Genomic DNA, 23,922 nt, shown 5'->3' with positions numbered 1-23,922 from the left:
ACATTGTCATCATGTGCTCTCATTACCCCGAAAAAACCTTAGTGATGCATGGAACCAGTCAAGTCAGAATATCCCAAAGTAACACCTTAGGTTGCTTGTTCAATTCCGGCTGGATGGAGTCCTTTCAGACATTGCTGTCTTACCAATCATACCTTGTAAATAACCCAAACGGGCAGACCACAAAAGAAGCTTTTCTGTTGGAAATCAGCATCTGAAACCACTTGCAAAGAGGATCCCAAAGAAACTGTTTAAAGTGCGATTTCATAGGAAACGGACTGTGTCTGTGCGTGTTCACTGCTTTGCACGCCCTCATTGGCGCTGTAGGCAGAGCATCAGTCTTATAATCTGTCTCACACAAGGCACAGATTTTGTACAGCTCTTGCCAGCAGCCATCCAGTAACACATAGGCTCATAGCTGTACAGAATGTTCCTCTCAACCGCAAAATGTTGGCTATGTCCACGACGGTGCTTTCCCCTCAATCAAAGCTTTTGTTATCATTTGCTTTCAAGCTTGCTGCTTCTTTACTCCAAGCCCATGGGGAAAGGCCTATCTTTTCTCACCGTTTAGATGGCAAGCTTTGTTGTGTTAAATAAGCCACGTATGCTAGCCATTTTTCTGCGTAATCAAAAAAGTCTCAACCATTTGTACTTTTGTGCCCTTAGTGCCCAAGAAAGGAAAAATCTCCCATATGCAAGGTCAGTTGGCAATTGTGTCATTGTTATTTTCTTTGTGCAGTAAAGTGTGCATTCCGCTCTTTGTATGAGTGAGTCACACAATGGCATCCATCTGCAGCTCCCTTCGATAGCTCAGTTGGTAGAGCGGAGGACTGTAGGTGAAAAAACATAGGCATCCTTAGGTCGCTGGTTCAATTCCGGCTCGAAGGACATTTTTCGGGCACCGTCATCTTACCATTCATACGTTCCTTATTACGCTAAGAATGCTTACTTTTCCCAGTGAGCTTTCTTGTGACCTTTGTCCTTGACTTCAACCTCACTCCTGCTGTCTATTCAAATGTCTTCGTGAAAGAGGTGCCTGACTTGAATATGGTTTTAGGTCTTATGGGGTAACGCAGATGATACACATGGAGTGTGTGTACACCTTTCCGAGCAATGAAAAGAGAGCGCAAATCAGGCATAGGGATTTCACCTGTTAGCAGGTTTTTGCCACTAACCAGATTAGCCAAGCAAATGTAAAGCACCCATTGTGTGTAGCAGACCAAAGAAGCCTTAGTGTTGCAAATCAACAGTCGCGTCAACTTGTAAAGAGTATCCCAAAGAAATGGCTGAAAGTGATAGTCATAGGAAAGTCATAGGGGATGGTTTGTGTGTACTTTGCTTTTCATGGCCTCGTTGGCGCAGTTGGCAGCGCGTCAGTCTCATAATCTGAAGGTCGTGAGTTCGAGCCTCACACGAGGCACTGATTTTGCACAGCTCTTCCCAGCAGTCACCCAGGAACACCTAGGCTCATGGCTGTCGTTCACCTCAACTGCAAAATGTTGTCCAGCCCCAATGGCAGCACATTGTCATCATGTGCTCTCATTACCCGAAAAAACCTTAGTGATGCATGGAACCAGTCAAGTCAGAATATCCCAAAGTAACACCTTAGGTTGCTTGTTCAATTCCGGCTGGATGGAGTCCTTTCAGACAATGCTGTCTTACCAATCATACCTTGTAAATAACCCAAACGGGCAGACCACAAAAGAAGCTTTTCTGTTGGAAATCAGCATCTGAAACCACTTGCAAAGAGGATCCCAAAGAAACTGTTTAAAGTGCGATTTCATAGGAAACGGACTGTGTCTGTGCGTGTTCACTGCTTTGCACGCCCTCATTGGCGCTGTAGGCAGAGCATCAGTCTTATAATCTGTCTCACACAAGGCACAGATTTTGTACAGCTCTTGCCAGCAGCCATCCAGTAACACATAGGCTCATAGCTGTACAGAATGTTCCTCTCAACCGCAAAATGTTGGCTATGTCCACGACGGTGCTTTCCCCTCAATCAAAGCTTTTGTTATCATTTGCTTTCAAGCTTGCTGCTTCTTTACTCCAAGCCCATGGGGAAAGGCCTATCTTTTCTCTCTGTTTAGATGGCAAGCTATGTTGTGTTAAATAAGCCACGTATGCTAGCCATTTTTCTGCGTAATCAAAAAAGTCTCAACCATTTGTACTTTTGTGCCCTTAGTGCCCAAGAAAGGAAAAATCTCCCATATGCAAGGTCAGTTGGCAATTGTGTCATTGTTATTTTCTTTGTGCAGTAAAGTGTGCATTCCGCTCTTTGTATGAGTGAGTCACACAATGGCATCCATCTGCAGCTCCCTTCGATAGCTCAGTTGGTAGAGCGGAGGACTGTAGGTGAAAAAACATAGGCATCCTTAGGTCGCTGGTTCAATTCCGGGTCGAAGGACATTTTTCGGGCACCGTCATCTTACCATTCATACGTTCCTTATTACGCTAAGAATGCTTACTTTTCCCAGTGAGCTTTCTTGTGACCTTTGTCCTTGACTTCAACCTCACTCCTGCTGTCTATTCAAATGTCTTCATGAAAGAGGTGCCTGACTTGAATATGGTTTTAGGTCTTATGGGGTAACGCAGATGATACACATGGAGTGTGTGTACACCTTTCCGAGCAATGAAAAGAGAGCGCAAATCAGGCATAGGGATTTCACCTGTTAGCAGGTTTTTGCCACTAACCAGATTAGCCAAGCAAATGTAAAGCACCCATTGTGTGTAGCAGACCAAAGAAGCCTTAGTGTTGCAAATCAACAGTCGCGTCAACTTGTAAAGAGTATCCCAAAGAAATGGCTGAAAGTGATAGTCATAGGAAAGTCATAGGGGATGGTTTGTGTGTACTTTGCTTTTCATGGCCTCGTTGGCGCAGTTGGCAGCGCGTCAGTCTCATAATCTGAAGGTCGTGAGTTCGAGCCTCACACGAGGCACTGATTTTGCACAGCTCTTCCCAGCAGTCACCCAGGAACACCTAGGCTCATGGCTGTCGTTCACCTCAACTGCAAAATGTTGTCCAGCCCCAATGGCAGCACATTGTCATCATGTGCTCTCATTACCCGAAAAAACCTTAGTGATGCATGGAACCAGTCAAGTCAGAATATCCCAAAGTAACACCTTAGGTTGCTTGTTCAATTCCGGCTGGATGGAGTCCTTTCAGACAATGCTGTCTTACCAATCATACCTTGTAAATAACCCAAACGGGCAGACCACAAAAGAAGCTTTTCTGTTGGAAATCAGCATCTGAAACCACTTGCAAAGAGGATCCCAAAGAAACTGTTTAAAGTGCGATTTCATAGGAAACGGACTGTGTCTGTGCGTGTTCACTGCTTTGCACGCCCTCATTGGCGCTGTAGGCAGAGCATCAGTCTTATAATCTGTCTCACACAAGGCACAGATTTTGTACAGTTCTTGCCAGCAGCCATCCAGTAACACATAGGCTCATAGCTGTACAGAATGTTCCTCTCAACCGCAAAATGTTGGCTATGTCCACGACGGTGCTTTCCCCTCAATCAAAGCTTTTGTTATCATTTGCTTTCAAGCTTGCTGCTTCTTTACTCCAAGCCCATGGGGAAAGGCCTATCTGTTCTCACCGTTTAGATGGCAAGCTTTGTTGTGTTAAATAAGCCACGTATGCTAGCCATTTTTCTGCGTAATCAAAAAAGTCTCAACCATTTGTACTTTTGTGCCCTTAGTGCCCAAGAAAGGAAAAATCTCCCATATGCAAGGTCAGTTGGCAATTGTGTTATTGTTATTTTCTTTGTGCAGTAAAGTGTGCATTCCGCTCTTTGTATGAGTGAGTCACACAATGGCATCCATCAGCAGCTCCCTTCGATAGCTCAGTTGGTAGAGCGGAGGACTGTAGGTGAAAAAACATAGGCATCCTTAGGTCGCTGGTTCAATTCCGGTTCAAAGGACATTTTTCGGGCACCGTCATCTTACCATTCATACGTTCCTTATTACGCTAAGAATGCTTACTTTTCCCAGTGAGCTTTCTTGTGACCTTTGTCCTTGACTTCAACCTCACTCCTGCTGTCTATTCAAATGTCTTCGTGAAAGAGGTGCCTGACTTGAATATGGTTTTAGGTCTTATGGGGTAACGCAGATGATACACATGGAGTGTGTGTACACCTTTCCGAGCAATGAAAAGAGAGCGCAAATCAGGCATAGGGATTTCACCTGTTAGCAGGTTTTTGCCACTAACCAGATTAGCCAAGCAAATGTAAAGCACCCATTGTGTGTAGCAGACCAAAGAAGCCTTAGTGTTGCAAATCAACAGTCGCGTCAACTTGTAAAGAGTATCCCAAAGAAATGGCTGAAAGTGATAGTCATAGGAAAGTCATAGGGGATGGTTTGTGTGTACTTTGCTTTTCATGGCCTCGTTGGCGCAGTTGGCAGCGCGTCAGTCTCATAATCTGAAGGTCGTGAGTTCGAGCCTCACACGAGGCACTGATTTTGCACAGCTCTTCCCAGCAGTCACCCAGGAACACCTAGGCTCATGGCTGTCGTTCACCTCAACTGCAAAATGTTGTCCAGCCCCAATGGCAGCACATTGTCATCATGTGCTCTCATTACCCGAAAAAACCTTAGTGATGCATGGAACCAGTCAAGTCAGAATATCCCAAAGTAACACCTTAGGTTGCTTGTTCAATTCCGGCTGGATGGAGTCCTTTCAGACAATGCTGTCTTACCAATCATACCTTGTAAATAACCCAAACGGGCAGACCACAAAAGAAGCTTTTCTGTTGGAAATCAGCATCTGAAACCACTTGCAAAGAGGATCCCAAAGAAACTGTTTAAAGTGCGATTTCATAGGAAACGGACTGTGTCTGTGCGTGTTCACTGCTTTGCACGCCCTCATTGGCGCTGTAGGCAGAGCATCAGTCTTATAATCTGTCTCACACAAGGCACAGATTTTGTACAGCTCTTGCCAGCAGCCATCCAGTAACACATAGGCTCATAGCTGTACAGAATGTTCCTCTCAACCGCAAAATGTTGGCTATGTCCACGACGGTGCTTTCCCCTCAATCAAAGCTTTTGTTATCATTTGCTTTCAAGCTTGCTGCTTCTTTACTCCAAGCCCATGGGGAAAGGCCTATCTTTTCTCTCTGTTTAGATGGCAAGCTATGTTGTGTTAAATAAGCCACGTATGCTAGCCATTTTTCTGCGTAATCAAAAAAGTCTCAACCATTTGTACTTTTGTGCCCTTAGTGCCCAAGAAAGGAAAAATCTCCCATATGCAAGGTCAGTTGGCAATTGTGTCATTGTTATTTTCTTTGTGCAGTAAAGTGTGCATTCCGCTCTTTGTATGAGTGAGTCACACAATGGCATCCATCTGCAGCTCCCTTCGATAGCTCAGTTGGTAGAGCGGAGGACTGTAGGTGAAAAAACATAGGCATCCTTAGGTCGCTGGTTCAATTCCGGGTCGAAGGACATTTTTCGGGCACCGTCATCTTACCATTCATACGTTCCTTATTACGCTAAGAATGCTTACTTTTCCCAGTGAGCTTTCTTGTGACCTTTGTCCTTGACTTCAACCTCACTCCTGCTGTCTATTCAAATGTCTTCATGAAAGAGGTGCCTGACTTGAATATGGTTTTAGGTCTTATGGGGTAACGCAGATGATACACATGGAGTGTGTGTACACCTTTCCGAGCAATGAAAAGAGAGCGCAAATCAGGCATAGGGATTTCACCTGTTAGCAGGTTTTTGCCACTAACCAGATTAGCCAAGCAAATGTAAAGCACCCATTGTGTGTAGCAGACCAAAGAAGCCTTAGTGTTGCAAATCAACAGTCGCGTCAACTTGTAAAGAGTATCCCAAAGAAATGGCTGAAAGTGATAGTCATAGGAAAGTCATAGGGGATGGTTTGTGTGTACTTTGCTTTTCATGGCCTCGTTGGCGCAGTTGGCAGCGCGTCAGTCTCATAATCTGAAGGTCGTGAGTTCGAGCCTCACACGAGGCACTGATTTTGCACAGCTCTTCCCAGCAGTCACCCAGGAACACCTAGGCTCATGGCTGTCGTTCACCTCAACTGCAAAATGTTGTCCAGCCCCAATGGCAGCACATTGTCATCATGTGCTCTCATTACCCGAAAAAACCTTAGTGATGCATGGAACCAGTCAAGTCAGAATATCCCAAAGTAACACCTTAGGTTGCTTGTTCAATTCCGGCTGGATGGAGTCCTTTCAGACATTGCTGTCTTACCAATCATACCTTGTAAATAACCCAAACGGGCAGACCACAAAAGAAGCTTTTCTGTTGGAAATCAGCATCTGAAACCACTTGCAAAGAGGATCCCAAAGAAACTGTTTAAAGTGCGATTTCATAGGAAACGGACTGTGTCTGTGCGTGTTCACTGCTTTGCACGCCCTCATTGGCGCTGTAGGCAGAGCATCAGTCTTATAATCTGTCTCACACAAGGCACAGATTTTGTACAGTTCTTGCCAGCAGCCATCCAGTAACACATAGGCTCATAGCTGTACAGAATGTTCCTCTCAACCGCAAAATGTTGGCTATGTCCACGACGGTGCTTTCCCCTCAATCAAAGCTTTTGTTATCATTTGCTTTCAAGCTTGCTGCTTCTTTACTCCAAGCCCATGGGGAAAGGCCTATCTGTTCTCACCGTTTAGATGGCAAGCTTTGTTGTGTTAAATAAGCCACGTATGCTAGCCATTTTTCTGCGTAATCAAAAAAGTCTCAACCATTTGTACTTTTGTGCCCTTAGTGCCCAAGAAAGGAAAAATCTCCCATATGCAAGGTCAGTTGGCAATTGTGTTATTGTTATTTTCTTTGTGCAGTAAAGTGTGCATTCCGCTCTTTGTATGAGTGAGTCACACAATGGCATCCATCAGCAGCTCCCTTCGATAGCTCAGTTGGTAGAGCGGAGGACTGTAGGTGAAAAAACATAGGCATCCTTAGGTCGCTGGTTCAATTCCGGTTCAAAGGACATTTTTCGGGCACCGTCATCTTACCATTCATACGTTCCTTATTACGCTAAGAATGCTTAATTTTCCCAGTGAGCTTTCTTGTGACCTTTGTCCTTGACTCCAACCTCACTCCTGCTGTCTATTCAAATGTCTTCGTGAAAGAGGTGCCTGACTTGAATATGGTTTTAGGTCTTATGGGGTAACGCAGATGATACACATGGAGTGTGTGTACACCTTTCCGAGCAATGAAAAGAGAGCGCAAATCAGGCATAGGGATTTCACCTGTTAGCAGGTTTTTGCCACTAACCAGATTAGCCAAGCAAATGTAAAGCACCCATTGTGTGTAGCAGACCAAAGAAGCCTTAGTGTTGCAAATCAACAGTCGCGTCAACTTGTAAAGAGTATCCCAAAGAAATGGCTGAAAGTGATAGTCATAGGAAAGTCATAGGGGATGGTTTGTGTGTACTTTGCTTTTCATGGCCTCGTTGGCGCAGTTGGCAGCGCGTCAGTCTCATAATCTGAAGGTCGTGAGTTCGAGCCTCACACGAGGCACTGATTTTGCACAGCTCTTCCCAGCAGTCACCCAGGAACACCTAGGCTCATGGCTGTCGTTCACCTCAACTGCAAAATGTTGTCCAGCCCCAATGGCAGCACATTGTCATCATGTGCTCTCATTACCCGAAAAAACCTTAGTGATGCATGGAACCAGTCAAGTCAGAATATCCCAAAGTAACACCTTAGGTTGCTTGTTCAATTCCGGCTGGATGGAGTCCTTTCAGACAATGCTGTCTTACCAATCATACCTTGTAAATAACCCAAACGGGCAGACCACAAAAGAAGCTTTTCTGTTGGAAATCAGCATCTGAAACCACTTGCAAAGAGGATCCCAAAGAAACTGTTTAAAGTGCGATTTCATAGGAAACGGACTGTGTCTGTGCGTGTTCACTGCTTTGCACGCCCTCATTGGCGCTCTAGGCAGAGCATCAGTCTTATAATCTGTCTCACACAAGGCACAGATTTTGTACAGTTCTTGCCAGCAGCCATCCAGTAACACATAGGCTCATAGCTGTACAGAATGTTCCTCTCAACCGCAAAATGTTGGCTATGTCCACGACGGTGCTTTCCCCTCAATCAAAGCTTTTGTTATCATTTGCTTTCAAGCTTGCTGCTTCTTTACTCCAAGCCCATGGGGAAAGGCCTATCTGTTCTCACCGTTTAGATAGCAAGCTTTGTTGTGTTAAATAAGCCACGTATGCTAGCCATTTTTCTGCGTAATCAAAAAAGTCTCAACCATTTGTACTTTTGTGCCCTTAGTGCCCAAGAAAGGAAAAATCTCCCATATGCAAGGTCAGTTGGCAATTGTGTCATTGTTATTTTCTTTGTGCAGTAAAGTGTGCATTCCGCTCTTTGTATGAGTGAGTCACACAATGGCATCCATCAGCAGCTCCCTTCGATAGCTCAGTTGGTAGAGCGGAGGACTGTAGGTGAAAAAACATAGGCATCCTTAGGTCGCTGGTTCAATTCCGGTTCGAAGGACATTTTTCGGGCACCGTCATCTTACCATTCATACGTTCCTTATTACGCTAAGAATGCTTACTTTTCCCAGTGAGCTTTCTTGTGACCTTTGTCCTTGACTTCAACCTCACTCCTGCTGTCTATTCAAATGTCTTTGTGAAAGAGGTGCCTGACTTGAATATGGTTTTAGGTCTTATGGGGTAACGCAGATGATACACTTGGAGTGTGTGTACACCTTTCCGAGCAATGAAAAGAGAGTGCAAATCAGGCATAGGGATTTCACCTGTTAGCAGGTTTTTGCCACTAACCAGATTAGCCAAGCAAATGTAAAGCACCCATTGTGTGTAGCAGACCAAAGAAGCCTTAGTGTTGCAAATCAACAGTCGCGTCAACTTGTAAAGAGTATCCCAAAGAAATGGCTGAAAGTGATAGTCATAGGAAAGTCATAGGGGATGGTTTGTGTGTACTTTGCTTTTCATGGCCTCGTTGGCGCAGTTGGCAGCGCGTCAGTCTCATAATCTGAAGGTCGTGAGTTCGAGCCTCACACGAGGCACTGATTTTGCACAGCTCTTCCCAGCAGTCACCCAGGAACACCTAGGCTCATGGCTGTCGTTCACCTCAACTGCAAAATGTTGTCCAGCCCCAATGGCAGCACATTGTCATCATGTGCTCTCATTACCCGAAAAAACCTTAGTGATGCATGGAACCAGTCAAGTCAGAATATCCCAAAGTAACACCTTAGGTTGCTTGTTCAATTCCGGCTGGATGGAGTCCTTTCAGACAATGCTGTCTTACCAATCATACCTTGTAAATAACCCAAACGGGCAGACCACAAAAGAAGCTTTTCTGTTGGAAATCAGCATCTGAAACCACTTGCAAAGAGGATCCCAAAGAAACTGTTTAAAGTGCGATTTCATAGGAAACGGACTGTGTCTGTGCGTGTTCACTGCTTTGCACGCCCTCATTGGCGCTGTAGGCAGAGCATCAGTCTTATAATCTGTCTCACACAAGGCACAGATTTTGTACAGCTCTTGCCAGCAGCCATCCAGTAACACATAGGCTCATAGCTGTACAGAATGTTCCTCTCAACCGCAAAATGTTGGCTATGTCCACGACGGTGCTTTCCCCTCAATCAAAGCTTTTGTTATCATTTGCTTTCAAGCTTGCTGCTTCTTTACTCCAAGCCCATGGGGAAAGGCCTATCTTTTCTCTCTGTTTAGATGGCAAGCTATGTTGTGTTAAATAAGCCACGTATGCTAGCCATTTTTCTGCGTAATCAAAAAAGTCTCAACCATTTGTACTTTTGTGCCCTTAGTGCCCAAGAAAGGAAAAATCTCCCATATGCAAGGTCAGTTGGCAATTGTGTTATTGTTATTTTCTTTGTGCAGTAAAGTGTGCATTCCGCTCTTTGTATGAGTGAGTCACACAATGGCATCCATCAGCAGCTCCCTTCGATAGCTCAGTTGGTAGAGCGGAGGACTGTAGGTGAAAAAACATAGGAATCCTTAGGTCGCTGGTTCAATTCCGGTTCGAAGGACATTTTTCGGGCACCGTCATCTTACCATTCATACGTTCCTTATTACGCTAAGAATGCTTAATTTTCCCAGTGAGCTTTCTTGTGACCTTTGTCCTTGACTTCAACCTCACTCCTGCTGTCTATTCAAATGTCTTTGTGAAAGAGGTGCCTGACTTGAATATGGTTTTAGGTCTTATGGGGTAACGCAGATGATACACATGGAGTGTGTGTACACCTTTCCGAGCAATGAAAAGAGAGCGCAAATCAGGCATAGGGATTTCACCTGTTAGCAGGTTTTTGCCACTAACCAGATTAGCCAAGCAAATGTAAAGCACCCATTGTGTGTAGCAGACCAAAGAAGCCTTAGTGTTGCAAATCAACAGTCGCGTCAACTTGTAAAGAGTATCCCAAAGAAATGGCTGAAAGTGATAGTCATAGGAAAGTCATAGGGGATGGTTTGTGTGTACTTTGCTTTTCATGGCCTCGTTGGCGCAGTTGGCAGCGCGTCAGTCTCATAATCTGAAGGTCGTGAGTTCGAGCCTCACACGAGGCACTGATTTTGCACAGCTCTTCCCAGCAGTCACCCAGGAACACCTAGGCTCATGGCTGTCGTTCACCTCAACTGCAAAATGTTGTCCAGCCCCAATGGCAGCACATTGTCATCATGTGCTCTCATTACCCGAAAAAACCTTAGTGATGCATGGAACCAGTCAAGTCAGAATATCCCAAAGTAACACCTTAGGTTGCTTGTTCAATTCCGGCTGGATGGAGTCCTTTCAGACAATGCTGTCTTACCAATCATACCTTGTAAATAACCCAAACGGGCAGACCACAAAAGAAGCTTTTCTGTTGGAAATCAGCATCTGAAACCACTTGCAAAGAGGATCCCAAAGAAACTGTTTAAAGTGCGATTTCATAGGAAACGGACTGTGTCTGTGCGTGTTCACTGCTTTGCACGCCCTCATTGGCGCTCTAGGCAGAGCATCAGTCTTATAATCTGTCTCACACAAGGCACAGATTTTGTACAGCTCTTGCCAGCAGCCATCCAGTAACACATAGGCTCATAGCTGTACAGAATGTTCCTCTCAACCGCAAAATGTTGGCTATGTCCACGACGGTGCTTTCCCCTCAATCAAAGCTTTTGTTATCATTTGCTTTCAAGCTTGCTGCTTCTTTACTCCAAGCCCATGGGGAAAGGCCTATCTGTTCTCACCGTTTAGATGGCAAGCTTTGTTGTGTTAAATAAGCCACGTATGCTAGCCATTTTTCTGCGTAACCAAAAAAGTCTCAACCATTTGTACTTTTGTGCCCTTAGTGCCCAAGAAAGGAAAAATCTCCCATATGCAAGGTCAGTTGGCAATTGTGTTATTGTTATTTTCTTTGTGCAGTAAAGTGTGCATTCCGCTCTTTGTATGAGTGAGTCACACAATGGCATCCATCAGCAGCTCCCTTCGATAGCTCAGTTGGTAGAGCGGAGGACTGTAGGTGAAAAAACATAGGCATCCTTAGGTCGCTGGTTCAATTCCGGCTCGAAGGACATTTTTCGGGCACCGTCATCTTACCATTCATACGTTCCTTATTACGCTAAGAATGCTTACTTTTCCCAGTGAGCTTTCTTGTGACCTTTGTCCTTGACTTCAACCTCGCTCCTGCTGTCTATTCAAATGTCTTCGTGAAAGAGGTGCCTGACTTGAATATGGTTTTAGGTCTTATGGGGTAACGCAGATGATACACATGGAGTGTGTGTACACCTTTCCGAGCAATGAAAAGAGAGCGCAAATCAGGCATAGGGATTTCACCTGTTAGCAGGTTTTTGCCACTAACCAGATTAGCCAAGCAAATGTAAAGCACCCATTGTGTGTAGCAGACCAAAGAAGCCATAGTGTTGCAAATCAACAGTCGCGTCAACTTGTAAAGAGTATCCCAAAGAAATGGCTGAAAGTGATAGTCGTAGGAAAGTCATAGGGGATGGTTTGTGTGTACTTTGCTTTTCATGGCCTCGTTGGCGCAGTTGGCAGCGCGTCAGTCTCATAATCTGAAGGTCGTGAGTTCGAGCCTCACACGAGGCACTGATTTTGCACAGCTCTTCCCAGCAGTCACCCAGGAACACCTAGGCTCATGGCTGTCGTTCACCTCAACTGCAAAATGTTGTCCAGCCCCAATGGCAGCACATTGTCATCATGTGCTCTCATTACCCCGAAAAAACCTTAGTGATGCATGGAACCAGTCAAGTCAGAATATCCCAAAGTAACACCTTAGGTTGCTTGTTCAATTCCGGCTGGATGGAGTCCTTTCAGACAATGCTGTCTTACCAATCATACCTTGTAAATAACCCAAACGGGCAGACCACAAAAGAAGCTTTTCTGTTGGAAATCAGCATCTGAAACCACTTGCAAAGAGGATCCCAAAGAAACTGTTTAAAGTGCGATTTCATAGGAAACGGACTGTGTCTGTGCGTGTTCACTGCTTTGCACGCCCTCATTGGCGCTGTAGGCAGAGCATCAGTCTTATAATCTGTCTCACACAAGGCACAGATTTTGTACAGCTCTTGCCAGCAGCCATCCAGTAACACATAGGCTCATAGCTGTACAGAATGTTCCTCTCAACCGCAAAATGTTGGCTATGTCCACGACGGTGCTTTCCCCTCAATCAAAGCTTTTGTTATCATTTGCTTTCAAGCTTGCTGCTTCTTTACTCCAAGCCCATGGGGAAAGGCCTATCTTTTCTCACCGTTTAGATGGCAAGCTTTGTTGTGTTAAATAAGCCACGTATGCTAGCCATTTTTCTGCGTAATCAAAAAAGTCTCAACCATTTGTACTTTTGTGCCCTTAGTGCCCAAGAAAGGAAAAATCTCCCATATGCAAGGTCAGTTGGCAATTGTGTTATTGTTATTTTCTTTGTGCAGTAAAGTGTGCATTCCGCTCTTTGTATGAGTGAGTCACACAATGGCATCCATCAGCAGCTCCCTTCGATAGCTCAGTTGGTAGAGCGGAGGACTGTAGGTGAAAAAACATAGGCATCCTTAGGTCGCTGGTTCAATTCTGGCTCGAAGGACTTTTTTCGGGCACCGTCATCTTACCATTCATACGTTCCTTATTACGCTAAGAATGCTTAATTTTCCCAGTGAGCTTTCTTGTGACCTTTGTCCTTGACTTCAACCTCACTCCTGCTGTCTATTCAAATGTCTTCGTGAAAGAGGTGCCTGACTTGAATATGGTTTTAGGTCTTATGGGGTAACGCAGATGATACACATGGAGTGTGTGTACACCTTTCCGAGCAATGAAAAGAGAGCGCAAATCAGGCATAGGGATTTCACCTGTTAGCAGGTTTTTGCCACTAACCAGATTAGCCAAGCAAATGTAAAGCACCCATTGTGTGTAGCAGACCAAAGAAGCCTTAGTGTTGCAAATCAACAGTCGCGTCAACTTGTAAAGAGTATCCCAAAGAAATGGCTGAAAGTGATAGTCATAGGAAAGTCATAGGGGATGGTTTGTGTGTACTTTGCTTTTCATGGCCTCGTTGGCGCAGTTGGCAGCGCGTCAGTCTCATAATCTGAAGGTCGTGAGTTCGAGCCTCACACGAGGCACTGATTTTGCACAGCTCTTCCCAGCAGTCACCCAGCAACACCTAGGCTCATGGCTGTCGTTCACCTCAACTGCAAAATGTTGTCCAGCCCCAATGGCAGCACATTGTCATCATGTGCTCTCATTACCCGAAAAAACCTTAGCGATGCATGGAACCAGTCAAGTCAGAATATCCCAAAGTAACACCTTAGGTTGCTTGTTCAATTCCGGCTGGATGGAGTCCTTTCAGACAATGCTGTCTTACCAATCATACCTTGTAAATAACCCAAACGGGCAGACCACAAAAGAAGCTTTTCTGTTGGAAATCAGCATCTGAAACCACTTGCAAAGAGGATCCCAAAGAAACTGTTTAAAGTGCGATTTCATAGGAAACGGACTGTGTCTGTGCGTGTTCACTGCTTTGCACGCCCTCATTGGCGCTGTAGGCAGAGCATCAGTCTTATAATCTGTCTCACACAAGGCACAGATTTTGTACAGCTCTTGCCAGCAGCCATCCAGTAACACATAGGCTCATAGCTGTACAGAATGTTCCTCTCAACCGCAAAATGTTGGCTATGTCCACGACGGTGCTTTCCCCTCAATCAAAGCTTTTGTTATCATTTGCTTTCAAGCTTGCTGCTTCTTTACTCCAAGCCCATGGGGAAAGGCCTATCTGTTCTCACCGTTTAGATGGCAAGCTTTGTTGTGTTAAATAAGCCACGTATGCTACCCATTTTTCTGCGTAATCAAAAAAGTCTCAACCATTTGTACTTTTGTGCCCTTAGTGCCCAAGAAAGGAAAAATCTCCCATATGCAAGGTCAGTTGGCAATTGTGTTATTGTTATTTTCTTTGTGCAGTAAAGTGTGCATTCCGCTCTTTGTATGAGTGAGTCACACAATGGCATCCATCAGCAGCTCCCTTCCATAGCTCAGTTGGTAGAGCGGAGGACTGTAGGTGAAAAAACATAGGCATCCTTAGGTCGCTGGTTCAATTCCGGCTCGAACGACATTTTTCGGGCACCGTCATCTTACCATTCATACGTTCCTTATTACGCTAAGAATGCTTACTTTTCCCAGTGAGCTTTCTTGTGACCTTTGTCCTTGACTTCAACCTCACTCCTGCTGTCTATTCAAATGTCTTTGTGAAAGAGGTGCCTGACTTGAATATGGTTTTAGGTCTTATGGGGTAACGCAGATGATACACATGGAGTGTGTGTACACCTTTCCGAGCAATGAAAAGAGAGTGCAAATCAGGCATAGGGATTTCACCTGTTAGCAGGTTTTTGCCACTAACCAGATTAGCCAAGCAAATGTAAAGCACCCATTGTGTGTAGCAGACCAAAGAAGCCTTAGTGTTGCAAATCAACAGTCGCGTCAACTTGTAAAGAGTATCCCAAAGAAATGGCTGAAAGTGATAGTCATAGGAAAGTCATAGGGGATGGTTTGTGTGTACTTTGCTTTTCATGGCCTCGTTGGCGCATTTGGCAGCGCGTCAGTCTCATAATCTGAAGGTCGTGAGTTCGAGCCTCACACAAGGCACTGATTTTGCACAGCTCTTCCCAACAGTCACCCAGCAACACCTAGGCTCATGGCTGTCGTTCACCTCAACTGCAAAATGTTGTCCAGCCCCAATGGCAGCACATTGTCATCATGTGCTCTCATTACCCGAAAAAACCTTAGTGATGCATGGAACCAGTCAAGTCAGAAATTCCCAAAGTAACACCTTAGGTTGCTTGTTCAATTCCGGCTGGATGGAGTCCTTTCAGACAATGCTGTCTTACCAATCATACCTTGTAAATAACCCAAACGGGCAGACCACCAAAGAAGCTTTTCTGTTGGAAATCAGCATCTGAAACCACTTGCAAAGAGGATCCCAAAGAAACTGTTTAAAGTGCGATTTCATAGGAAACGGACTGTGTCTGTGCGTGTTCACTGCTTTGCACGCCCTCATTGGCGCTGTAGGCAGAGCATCAGTCTTATAATCTGTCTCACACAAGGCACAGATTTTGTACAGCTCTTGCCAGCAGCCATCCAGTAACACATAGGCTCATAGCTGTACAGAATGTTCCTCTCAACCGCAAAATGTTGGCTATGTCCACGACGGTGCTTTCCCCTCAATCAAAGCTTTTGTTATCATTTGCTTTCAAGCTTGCTGCTTCTTTACTCCAAGCCCATGGGGAAAGGCCTATCTGTTCTCACCGTTTAGATGGCAAGCTTTGTTGTGTTAAATAAGCCACGTATGCTAGCCATTTTTCTGCGTAATCAAAAAAGTCTCAACCATTTGTACTTTTGTGCCCTTAGTGCCCAAGAAAGGAAAAATCTCCCATATGCAAGGTCAGTTGGCAATTGTGTTATTGTTATTTTCTTTGTGCAGTAAAGTGTGCATTCCGCTCTTTGTATGAGTGAGTCACACAATGGCATCCATCAGCAGCTCCCTTCGATAGCTCAGTTGGTAGAGCGGAGGACTGTAGGTGAAAAAACATAGGCATCCTTAGGTCGCTGGTTCAATTCCGGCTCGAAGGACATTTTTCGGGCACCGTCATCTTACCATTCATACGTTCCTTATTACGCTAAGAATGCTTACTTTTCCCAGTGAGCTTTCTTGTGACCTTTGTCCTTGACTTCAACCTCACTCCTGCTGTCTATTCAAATGTCTTTGTGAAAGAGGTGCCTGACTTGAATATGGTTTTAGGTCTTATGGGGTAACGCAGATGATACACATGGAGTGTGTGTACACCTTTCCGAGCAATGAAAAGAGAGCGCAAATCAGGCATAGGGATTTCACCTGTTAGCAGGTTTTTGCCACTAACCAGATTAGCCAAGCAAATGTAAAGCACCCATTGTGTGTAGCAGACCAAAGAAGCCTTAGTGTTGCAAATCAACAGTCGCGTCAACTTGTAAAGAGTATCCCAAAGAAATGGCTGAAAGTGATAGTCATAGGAAAGTCATAGGGGATGGTTTGTGTGTACTTTGCTTTTCATGGCCTCGTTGGCGCAGTTGGCAGCGCGTCAGTCTCATAATCTGAAGGTCGTGAGTTCGACCCTCACACAAGGCACTGATTTTGCACAGCTCTTCCCAGCAGTCACCCAGCAACACCTAGGCTCATGGCTGTCGTTCACCTCAACTGCAAAATGTTGTCCAGCCCCAATGGCAGCACATTGTCATCATGTGCTCTCATTACCCGAAAAAACCTTAGTGATGCATGGAACCAGTCAAGTCAGAATATCCCAAAGTAACACCTTAGGTTGCTTGTTCAATTCCGGCTGGATGGAGTCCTCTCAGACAATGCTGTCTTACCAATCATACCTTGTAAATAACCCAAACGGGCAGACCACAAAAGAAGCTTTTCTGTTGGAAATCAGCATCTGAAACCACTTGCAAAGAGGATCCCAAAGAAACTGTTTAAAGTGCGATTTCATAGGAAACGGACTGTGTCTGTGCGTGTTCACTGCTTTGCACGCCCTCATTGGCGCTGTAGGCAGAGCATCAGTCTTATAATCTGTCTCACACAAGGCACAGATTTTGTACAGCTCTTGCCAGCAGCCATCCAGTAACACATAGGCTCATAGCTGTACAGAATGTTCCTCTCAACCGCAAAATGTTGGCTATGTCCACGACGGTGCTTTCCCCTCAATCAAAGCTTTTGTTATCATTTGCTTTCAAGCTTGCTGCTTCTTTACTCCAAGCCCATGGGGAAAGGCCTATCTGTTCTCACCGTTTAGATGGCAAGCTTTGTTGTGTTAAATAAGCCACGTATGCTAGCCATTTTTCTGCGTAATCACAAAAGTCTCAACCATTTGTACTTTTGTGCCTTTAGTGCCCAATTATGGAAAAATCTCCCATATGCAAGGTCAGTTGGCAATTGTGTTATTGTTATTTTCTTTGTGCAGTAAAGTGTGCATTCCGCTCTTTGTATGAGTGAGTCACACAATGGCATCCATCAGCAGCTCCCTTCGATAGCTCAGTTGGTAGAGCGGAGGACTGTAGGTGAAAAAACATAGGCATCCTTAGGTCGCTGGTTCAATTCCGGCTCGAAGGACATTTTTCGGGCACCGTCATCTTACCATTCATACGTTCCTTATTACGCTAAGAATGCTTAATTTTCCCAGTGAGCTTTCTTGTGACCTTTGTCCTTGACTTCAACCTCACTCCTGCTGTCTATTCAAATGTCTTCGTGAAAGAGGTGCCTGACTTGAATATGGTTTTAGGTCTTATGGGGTAACGCAGATGATACACATGGAGTGTGTGTTCACCTTTCCGAGCAATGAAAAGAGAGCGCAAATCAGGCATAGGGATTTCACCTGTTAGCAGGTTTTTGCCACTAACCAGATTAGCCAAGCAAATGTAAAGCACCCATTGTGTGTAGCAGACCAAAGAAGCCTTAGTGTTGCAAATCAACAGTCGCGTCAACTTGTAAAGAGTATCCCAAAGAAATGGCTGAAAGTGATAGTCATAGGAAAGTCATAGGGGATGGTTTGTGTGTACTTTGCTTTTCATGGCCTCGTTGGCGCAGTTGGCAGCGCGTCAGTCTCATAATCTGAAGGTCGTGAGTTCGAGCCTCACACGAGGCACTGATTTTGCACAGCTCTTCCCAGCAGTCACCCAGGAACACCTAGGCTCATGGCTGTCGTTCACCTCAACTGCAAAATGTTGTCCAGCCCCAATGGCAGCACATTGTCATCATGTGCTCTCATTACCCGAAAAAACCTTAGTGATGCATGGAACCAGTCAAGTCAGAATATCCCAAAGTAACACCTTAGGTTGTTTGTTCAATTCCGGCTGGATGGAGTCCTTTCAGACAATGCTGTCTTACCAATCATACCTTGTAAATAACCCAAACGGGCAGACCACAAAAGAAGCTTTTCTGTTGGAAATCAGCATCTGAAACCACTTGGAAAGAGGATCCCAAAGAAACTGTTTAAAGTGCGATTTCATAGGAAACGGACTGTGTCTGTGCGTGTTCACTGCTTTGCACGCCCTCATTGGCGCTGTAGGCAGAGCATCAGTCTTAAAATCTGTCTCACACAAGGCACAGATTTTGTACAGCTCTTGCCAGCAGCCATCCAGTAACACATAGGCTCATAGCTGTACAGAATGTTCCTTTCAACCGCAAAATGTTGGCCATGTCCACGACGGTGCTTTCCTCTCAATCAAAGCTTTTGTTATCATTTGCTTTCAAGCTTGCTGCTTCTTTACTCCAAGCCCATGGGGAAAGGCCTATCTGTTCTCACCGTTTAGATGGCAAGCTTTGTTGTGTTAAATAAGCCACGTATGCTACCCATTTTTCTGCGTAATCAAAAAAGTCTCAACCATTTGTACTTTTGTGCCCTTAGTGCCCAAGAAAGGAAAAATCTCCCATATGCAAGGTCAGTTGGCAATTGTGTTATTGTTATTTTCTTTGTGCAGTAAAGTGTGCATTCCGCTCTTTGTATGAGTGAGTCACACAATGGCATCCATCAGCAGCTCCCTTCGATAGCTCAGTTGGTAGAGCGGAGGACTGTAGGTGAAAAAACATAGGCATCCTTAGGTCGCTGGTTCAATTCTGGCTCGAAGGACTTTTTTCGGGCACCGTCATCTTACCATTCATACGTTCCTTATTACGCTAAGAATGCTTACTTTTCCCAGTGAGCTTTCTTGTGACCTTTGTCCTTGACTTCAACCTCACTCCTGCTGTCTATTCAAATGTCTTTGTGAAAGAGGTGCCTGACTTGAATATGGTTTTAGGTCTTATGGGGTAACGCAGATGATACACATGGAGTGTGTGTACACCTTTCCGAGCAATGAAAAGAGAGCGCAAATCAGGCATAGGGATTTCACCTGTTAGCAGGTTTTTGCCACTAACCAGATTAGCCAAGCAAATGTAAAGCACCCATTGTGTGTAGCAGACCAAAGAAGCCTTAGTGTTGCAAATCAACAGTCGCGTCAACTTGTAAAGAGTATCCCAAAGAAATGGCTGAAAGTGATAGTCATAGGAAAGTCATAGGGGATGGTTTGTGTGTACTTTGCTTTTCATGGCCTCGTTGGCGCAGTTGGCAGCGCGTCAGTCTCATAATCTGAAGGTCGTGAGTTCGAGCCTCACACGAGGCACTGATTTTGCACAGCTCTTCCCAGCAGTCACCCAGGAACACCTAGGCTCATGGCTGTCGTTCACCTCAACTGCAAAATGTTGTCCAGCCCCAATGGCAGCACATTGTCATCATGTGCTCTCATTACCCGAAAAAACCTTAGTGATGCATGGAACCAGTCAAGTCAGAATATCCCAAAGTAACACCTTAGGTTGCTTGTTCAATTCCGGCTGGATGGAGTCCTTTCAGACAATGCTGTCTTACCAATCATACCTTGTAAATAACCCAAACGGGCAGACCACAAAAGAAGCTTTTCTGTTGGAAATCAGCATCTGAAACCACTTGCAAAGAGGATCCCAAAGAAACTGTTTAAAGTGCGATTTCATAGGAAACGGACTGTGTCTGTGCGTGTTCACTGCTTTGCATGCCCTCATTGGCGCTGTAGGCAGAGCATCAGTCTTATAATCTGTCTCACACAAGGCACAGATTTTGTACAGCTCTTGCCAGCAGCCATCCAGTAACACATAGGCTCATAGCTGTACAGAATGTTCCTCTCAACCGCAAAATATTGGCTATGTCCACGACAGTGCTTTCCTCTCAATCAAAGCTTTTGTTATCATTTGCTTTCAAGCTTGCTGCTTCTTTACTCCAAGCCCACGGGGAAAGGCCTATCTTTTCTCACCGTTTAGATGGCAAGCTTTGTTGTGTTAAATAAGCCACGTATGCTAGCCATTTTTCTGCGTAATCAAAAAAGTCTCAACCATTTGTACTTTTGTGCCCTTAGTGCCCAAGAAAGGAAAAATCTCCCATATGCAAGGTCAGTTGGCAATTGTGTTATTGTTATTTTCTTTGTGCAGTAAAGTGTGCATTCCGCTCTTTGTATGAGTGAGTCACACAATGGCATCCATCAGCAGCTCCCTTCGATAGCTCAGTTGGTAGAGCGGAGGACTGTAGGTGAAAAAACATAGGCATCCTTAGGTCGCTGGTTCAATTCTGGCTCGAAGGACTTTTTTCGGGCACCGTCATCTTACCATTCATACGTTCCTTATTACGCTAAGAATGCTTACTTTTCCCAGTGAGCTTTCTTGTGACCTTTGTCCTTGACTTCAACCTCACTCCTGCTGTCTATTCAAATGTCTTTGTGAAAGAGGTGCCTGACTTGAATATGGTTTTAGGTCTTATGGGGTAACGCAGATGATACACATGGAGTGTGTGTACACCTTTCCGAGCAATGAAAAGAGAGCGCAAATCAGGCATAGGGATTTCACCTGTTAGCAGGTTTTTGCCACTAACCAGATTAGCCAAGCAAATGTAAAGCACCCATTGTGTGTAGCAGACCAAAGAAGCCTTAGTGTTGCAAATCAACAGTCGCGTCAACTTGTAAAGAGTATCCCAAAGAAATGGCTGAAAGTGATAGTCATAGGAAAGTCATAGGGGATGGTTTGTGTGTACTTTGCTTTTCATGGCCTCGTTGGCGCAGTTGGCAGCGCGTCAGTCTCATAATCTGAAGGTCGTGAGTTCGAGCCTCACACGAGGCACTGATTTTGCACAGCTCTTCCCAGCAGTCACCCAGGAACACCTAGGCTCATGGCTGTCGTTCACCTCAACTGCAAAATGTTGTCCAGCCCCAATGGCAGCACATTGTCATCATGTGCTCTCATTACCCGAAAAAACCTTAGTGATGCATGGAACCAGTCAAGTCAGAATATCCCAAAGTAACACCTTAGGTTGCTTGTTCAATTCCGGCTGGATGGAGTCCTTTCAGACAATGCTGTCTTACCAATCATACCTTGTAAATAACCCAAACGGGCAGACCACAAAAGAAGCTTTTCTGTTGGAAATCAGCATCTGAAACCACTTGCAAAGAGGATCCCAAAGAAACTGTTTAAAGTGCGATTTCATAGGAAACGGACTGTGTCTGTGCGTGTTCACTGCTTTGCATGCCCTCATTGGCGCTGTAGGCAGAGCATCAGTCTTATAATCTGTCTCACACAAGGCACAGATTTTGTACAGCTCTTGCCAGCAGCCATCCAGTAACACATAGGCTCATAGCTGTACAGAATGTTCCTCTCAACCGCAAAATATTGGCTATGTCCACGACAGTGCTTTCCTCTCAATCAAAGCTTTTGTTATCATTTGCTTTCAAACTTGCTGCTTCTTTACTTCAAGCCCACAAGGAAAGGCCTATCTGTTCTCACCGTTTAGATGGCAAGCTTTGTTGTGTTAAATAAGCCACGTATGCTAGCCATTTTTCTGCGTAATCAAAAAAGTCTCAACCATTTGTACTTTTGTGCCCTTAGTGCCCAAGAAAGGAAAAATCTCCCATATGCAAGGTCACTTGGCAATTGTGTCATTGTTATTTTCTTTGTGCAGTAAAGTGTGCATTCCGCTCTTTGTATGAGTGAGTCACACAATGGCATCCATCAGCAGCTCCCTTCGATAGCTCAGTTGGTAGAGCGGAGGACTGTAGGTGAAAAAACATAGGCATCCTTAGGTCGCTGGTTCAATTCCGGCTCGAAGGACATTTTTCGGGCACCGTCATCTTACCATTCATATGTTCCTTATTACGCTAAGAATGCTTACTTTTCCCAGTGAGCTTTCTTGTGACCTTTGTCCTTGACTTCAACCTCACTCCTGCTGTCTATTCAAATGTCTTTGTGAAAGAGGTGCCTGACTTGAATATGGTTTTAGGTCTTATGGGGTAACGCAGATGATACACATGGAGTGTGTGTACACCTTTCCGAGCAATGAAAAGAGAGCGCAAATCAGGCATAGGGATTTCACCTGTTAGCAGGTTTTTGCCACTAACCAGATTAGCCAAGCAAATGTAAAGCACCCATTGTGTGTAGCAGACCAAAGAAGCCTTAGTGTTGCAAATCAACAGTCGCGTCAACTTGTAAAGAGTATCCCAAAGAAATGGCTGAAAGTGATAGTCATAGGAAAGTCATAGGGGATGGTTTGTGTGTACTTTGCTTTTCATGGCCTCGTTGGCGCAGTTGGCAGCGCGTCAGTCTCATAATCTGAAGGTCGTGAGTTCGAGCCTCACACGAGGCACTGATTTTGCACAGCTCTTCCCAGCAGTCACCCAGGAACACCTAGGCTCATGGCTGTCGTTCACCTCAACTGCAAAATGTTGTCCAGCCCCAATGGCAGCACATTGTCATCATGTGCTCTCATCACCCCGAAAAAACCTTAGTGATGCATGGAACCAGTCAAGTCAGAATATCCCAAAGTAACACCTTAGGTTGCTTGTTCAATTCCGGCTGGATGGAGTCCTTTCAGACAATGCTGTCTTACCAATCATACCTTGTAAATAACCCAAACGGGCAGACCACAAAAGAAGCTTTTCTGTTGGAAATCAGCATCTGAAACCACTTGCAAAGAGGATCCCAAAGAAACTGTTTAAAGTGCGATTTCATAGGAAACGGACTGTGTCTGTGCGTGTTCACTGCTTTGCACGCCCTCATTGGCGCTGTAAGCAGAGCATCAGTCTTATAATCTGTCTCACACAAGGCACAGATTTTGTACAGCTCTTGCCAGCAGCCATCCAGTAACACATAGGCTCATAGCTGTACAGAATGTTCCTCTCAACCGCAAAATATTGGCTATGTCCACGACAATGCTTTCCTCTCAATCAAAGCTTTTGTTATCATTTGCTTTCAAACTTGCTGCTTCTTTACTCCAAGCCCATGGGGAAAGGCCTATCTGTTCTCACCGTTTAGATGGCAAGCTTTGTTGTGTTAAATAAGCCACGTATGCTAGCCATTTTTCTGCGTAATCAAAAAAGTCTCAACCATTTGTACTTTTGTGCCCTTAGTGCCCAAGAAAGAAAAAATCTCCCATATGCAAGGTCACTTGGCAATTGTGTCATTGTTATTTTCTTTGTGCAGTAAAGTGTGCATTCCGCTCTTTGTATGAGTGAGTCACACAATGGCATCCATCAGCAGCTCCCTTCGATAGCTCAGTTGGTAGAGCGGAGGACTGTAGGTGAAAAAACATAGGCATCCTTAGGTCGCTGGTTCAATTCCGGCTCGAAGGACTTTTTTCGGGCACCGTCATCTTACCATTCATACGTTCCTTATTACGCTAAGAATGCTTACTTTTCCCAGTGAGCTTTCTTGTGACCTTTGTCCTTGACTTCAACCTCACTCCTGCTGTCTATTCAAATGTCTTTGTGAAAGAGGTGCCTGACTTGAATATGGTTTTAGGTCTTATGGGGTAACGCAGATGATACACATGGAGTGTGTGTACACCTTTCCGAGCAATGAAAAGAGAGCGCAAATCAGGCATAGTGATTTCACCTGTTAGCAGGCTTTTGCCACTAACCAGATTAG

At 44.9% G+C, this 23,922-nt stretch overlaps 28 non-coding genes across 28 annotated transcripts; all 28 read left to right on the top strand.

Moving 5' to 3' along the window:
* The first annotated feature begins 796 nt into the window (after positions 1-796).
* On the top strand, positions 797-885 carry trnay-gua (transfer RNA tyrosine (anticodon GUA)). The gene is given in 2 exon segments: positions 797-833; positions 850-885. It is a non-coding gene; the product is annotated as a tRNA-Tyr (tRNA).
* A 459-nt stretch (positions 886-1,344) lies between these two features.
* Positions 1,345-1,417, top strand: trnam-cau (transfer RNA methionine (anticodon CAU)). Its single transcript has one exon. It is a non-coding gene; the product is annotated as a tRNA-Met (tRNA).
* An 895-nt stretch (positions 1,418-2,312) lies between these two features.
* trnay-gua (transfer RNA tyrosine (anticodon GUA)) lies at positions 2,313-2,401 on the top strand. Its single transcript is given in 2 exon segments — positions 2,313-2,349; positions 2,366-2,401. It is a non-coding gene; the product is annotated as a tRNA-Tyr (tRNA).
* Positions 2,402-2,860: 459 nt separating this feature from the next.
* Positions 2,861-2,933, top strand: trnam-cau (transfer RNA methionine (anticodon CAU)). Its single transcript has one exon. It is a non-coding gene; the product is annotated as a tRNA-Met (tRNA).
* A 1,443-nt stretch (positions 2,934-4,376) lies between these two features.
* On the top strand, positions 4,377-4,449 carry trnam-cau (transfer RNA methionine (anticodon CAU)). Its single transcript has one exon. It is a non-coding gene; the product is annotated as a tRNA-Met (tRNA).
* Positions 4,450-5,344: 895 nt separating this feature from the next.
* trnay-gua (transfer RNA tyrosine (anticodon GUA)) lies at positions 5,345-5,433 on the top strand. The gene is given in 2 exon segments: positions 5,345-5,381; positions 5,398-5,433. It is a non-coding gene; the product is annotated as a tRNA-Tyr (tRNA).
* Positions 5,434-5,892: 459 nt separating this feature from the next.
* Positions 5,893-5,965, top strand: trnam-cau (transfer RNA methionine (anticodon CAU)). The gene has a single exon. It is a non-coding gene; the product is annotated as a tRNA-Met (tRNA).
* Positions 5,966-7,408: 1,443 nt separating this feature from the next.
* trnam-cau (transfer RNA methionine (anticodon CAU)) lies at positions 7,409-7,481 on the top strand. The gene has a single exon. It is a non-coding gene; the product is annotated as a tRNA-Met (tRNA).
* An 895-nt stretch (positions 7,482-8,376) lies between these two features.
* trnay-gua (transfer RNA tyrosine (anticodon GUA)) lies at positions 8,377-8,465 on the top strand. The gene is given in 2 exon segments: positions 8,377-8,413; positions 8,430-8,465. It is a non-coding gene; the product is annotated as a tRNA-Tyr (tRNA).
* A 459-nt stretch (positions 8,466-8,924) lies between these two features.
* On the top strand, positions 8,925-8,997 carry trnam-cau (transfer RNA methionine (anticodon CAU)). The gene has a single exon. It is a non-coding gene; the product is annotated as a tRNA-Met (tRNA).
* Positions 8,998-9,892: 895 nt separating this feature from the next.
* trnay-gua (transfer RNA tyrosine (anticodon GUA)) lies at positions 9,893-9,981 on the top strand. The gene is given in 2 exon segments: positions 9,893-9,929; positions 9,946-9,981. It is a non-coding gene; the product is annotated as a tRNA-Tyr (tRNA).
* A 459-nt stretch (positions 9,982-10,440) lies between these two features.
* trnam-cau (transfer RNA methionine (anticodon CAU)) lies at positions 10,441-10,513 on the top strand. Its single transcript has one exon. It is a non-coding gene; the product is annotated as a tRNA-Met (tRNA).
* An 895-nt stretch (positions 10,514-11,408) lies between these two features.
* Positions 11,409-11,497, top strand: trnay-gua (transfer RNA tyrosine (anticodon GUA)). Its single transcript is given in 2 exon segments — positions 11,409-11,445; positions 11,462-11,497. It is a non-coding gene; the product is annotated as a tRNA-Tyr (tRNA).
* A 459-nt stretch (positions 11,498-11,956) lies between these two features.
* Positions 11,957-12,029, top strand: trnam-cau (transfer RNA methionine (anticodon CAU)). Its single transcript has one exon. It is a non-coding gene; the product is annotated as a tRNA-Met (tRNA).
* Positions 12,030-12,925: 896 nt separating this feature from the next.
* Positions 12,926-13,014, top strand: trnay-gua (transfer RNA tyrosine (anticodon GUA)). Its single transcript is given in 2 exon segments — positions 12,926-12,962; positions 12,979-13,014. It is a non-coding gene; the product is annotated as a tRNA-Tyr (tRNA).
* Positions 13,015-13,473: 459 nt separating this feature from the next.
* On the top strand, positions 13,474-13,546 carry trnam-cau (transfer RNA methionine (anticodon CAU)). The gene has a single exon. It is a non-coding gene; the product is annotated as a tRNA-Met (tRNA).
* A 1,443-nt stretch (positions 13,547-14,989) lies between these two features.
* On the top strand, positions 14,990-15,062 carry trnam-cau (transfer RNA methionine (anticodon CAU)). Its single transcript has one exon. It is a non-coding gene; the product is annotated as a tRNA-Met (tRNA).
* Positions 15,063-15,957: 895 nt separating this feature from the next.
* trnay-gua (transfer RNA tyrosine (anticodon GUA)) lies at positions 15,958-16,046 on the top strand. Its single transcript is given in 2 exon segments — positions 15,958-15,994; positions 16,011-16,046. It is a non-coding gene; the product is annotated as a tRNA-Tyr (tRNA).
* Positions 16,047-16,505: 459 nt separating this feature from the next.
* On the top strand, positions 16,506-16,578 carry trnam-cau (transfer RNA methionine (anticodon CAU)). Its single transcript has one exon. It is a non-coding gene; the product is annotated as a tRNA-Met (tRNA).
* An 895-nt stretch (positions 16,579-17,473) lies between these two features.
* Positions 17,474-17,562, top strand: trnay-gua (transfer RNA tyrosine (anticodon GUA)). The gene is given in 2 exon segments: positions 17,474-17,510; positions 17,527-17,562. It is a non-coding gene; the product is annotated as a tRNA-Tyr (tRNA).
* Positions 17,563-18,021: 459 nt separating this feature from the next.
* Positions 18,022-18,094, top strand: trnam-cau (transfer RNA methionine (anticodon CAU)). Its single transcript has one exon. It is a non-coding gene; the product is annotated as a tRNA-Met (tRNA).
* Positions 18,095-18,989: 895 nt separating this feature from the next.
* On the top strand, positions 18,990-19,078 carry trnay-gua (transfer RNA tyrosine (anticodon GUA)). Its single transcript is given in 2 exon segments — positions 18,990-19,026; positions 19,043-19,078. It is a non-coding gene; the product is annotated as a tRNA-Tyr (tRNA).
* A 459-nt stretch (positions 19,079-19,537) lies between these two features.
* Positions 19,538-19,610, top strand: trnam-cau (transfer RNA methionine (anticodon CAU)). Its single transcript has one exon. It is a non-coding gene; the product is annotated as a tRNA-Met (tRNA).
* An 895-nt stretch (positions 19,611-20,505) lies between these two features.
* On the top strand, positions 20,506-20,594 carry trnay-gua (transfer RNA tyrosine (anticodon GUA)). The gene is given in 2 exon segments: positions 20,506-20,542; positions 20,559-20,594. It is a non-coding gene; the product is annotated as a tRNA-Tyr (tRNA).
* Positions 20,595-21,053: 459 nt separating this feature from the next.
* Positions 21,054-21,126, top strand: trnam-cau (transfer RNA methionine (anticodon CAU)). Its single transcript has one exon. It is a non-coding gene; the product is annotated as a tRNA-Met (tRNA).
* An 895-nt stretch (positions 21,127-22,021) lies between these two features.
* On the top strand, positions 22,022-22,110 carry trnay-gua (transfer RNA tyrosine (anticodon GUA)). Its single transcript is given in 2 exon segments — positions 22,022-22,058; positions 22,075-22,110. It is a non-coding gene; the product is annotated as a tRNA-Tyr (tRNA).
* A 459-nt stretch (positions 22,111-22,569) lies between these two features.
* On the top strand, positions 22,570-22,642 carry trnam-cau (transfer RNA methionine (anticodon CAU)). The gene has a single exon. It is a non-coding gene; the product is annotated as a tRNA-Met (tRNA).
* Positions 22,643-23,538: 896 nt separating this feature from the next.
* trnay-gua (transfer RNA tyrosine (anticodon GUA)) lies at positions 23,539-23,627 on the top strand. Its single transcript is given in 2 exon segments — positions 23,539-23,575; positions 23,592-23,627. It is a non-coding gene; the product is annotated as a tRNA-Tyr (tRNA).
* The last annotated feature ends 295 nt before the right edge of the window (positions 23,628-23,922 follow it).

This window comes from Oryzias latipes, chromosome 14, assembly GCF_053564925.1.
Source record: "Oryzias latipes strain Hd-rR chromosome 14, Olatipes_Hd-rR_3.1".
Lineage (NCBI taxonomy): Eukaryota > Metazoa > Chordata > Actinopteri > Beloniformes > Adrianichthyidae > Oryzias > Oryzias latipes.
This window is presented reverse-complemented; position numbering and strand designations above follow the sequence as displayed.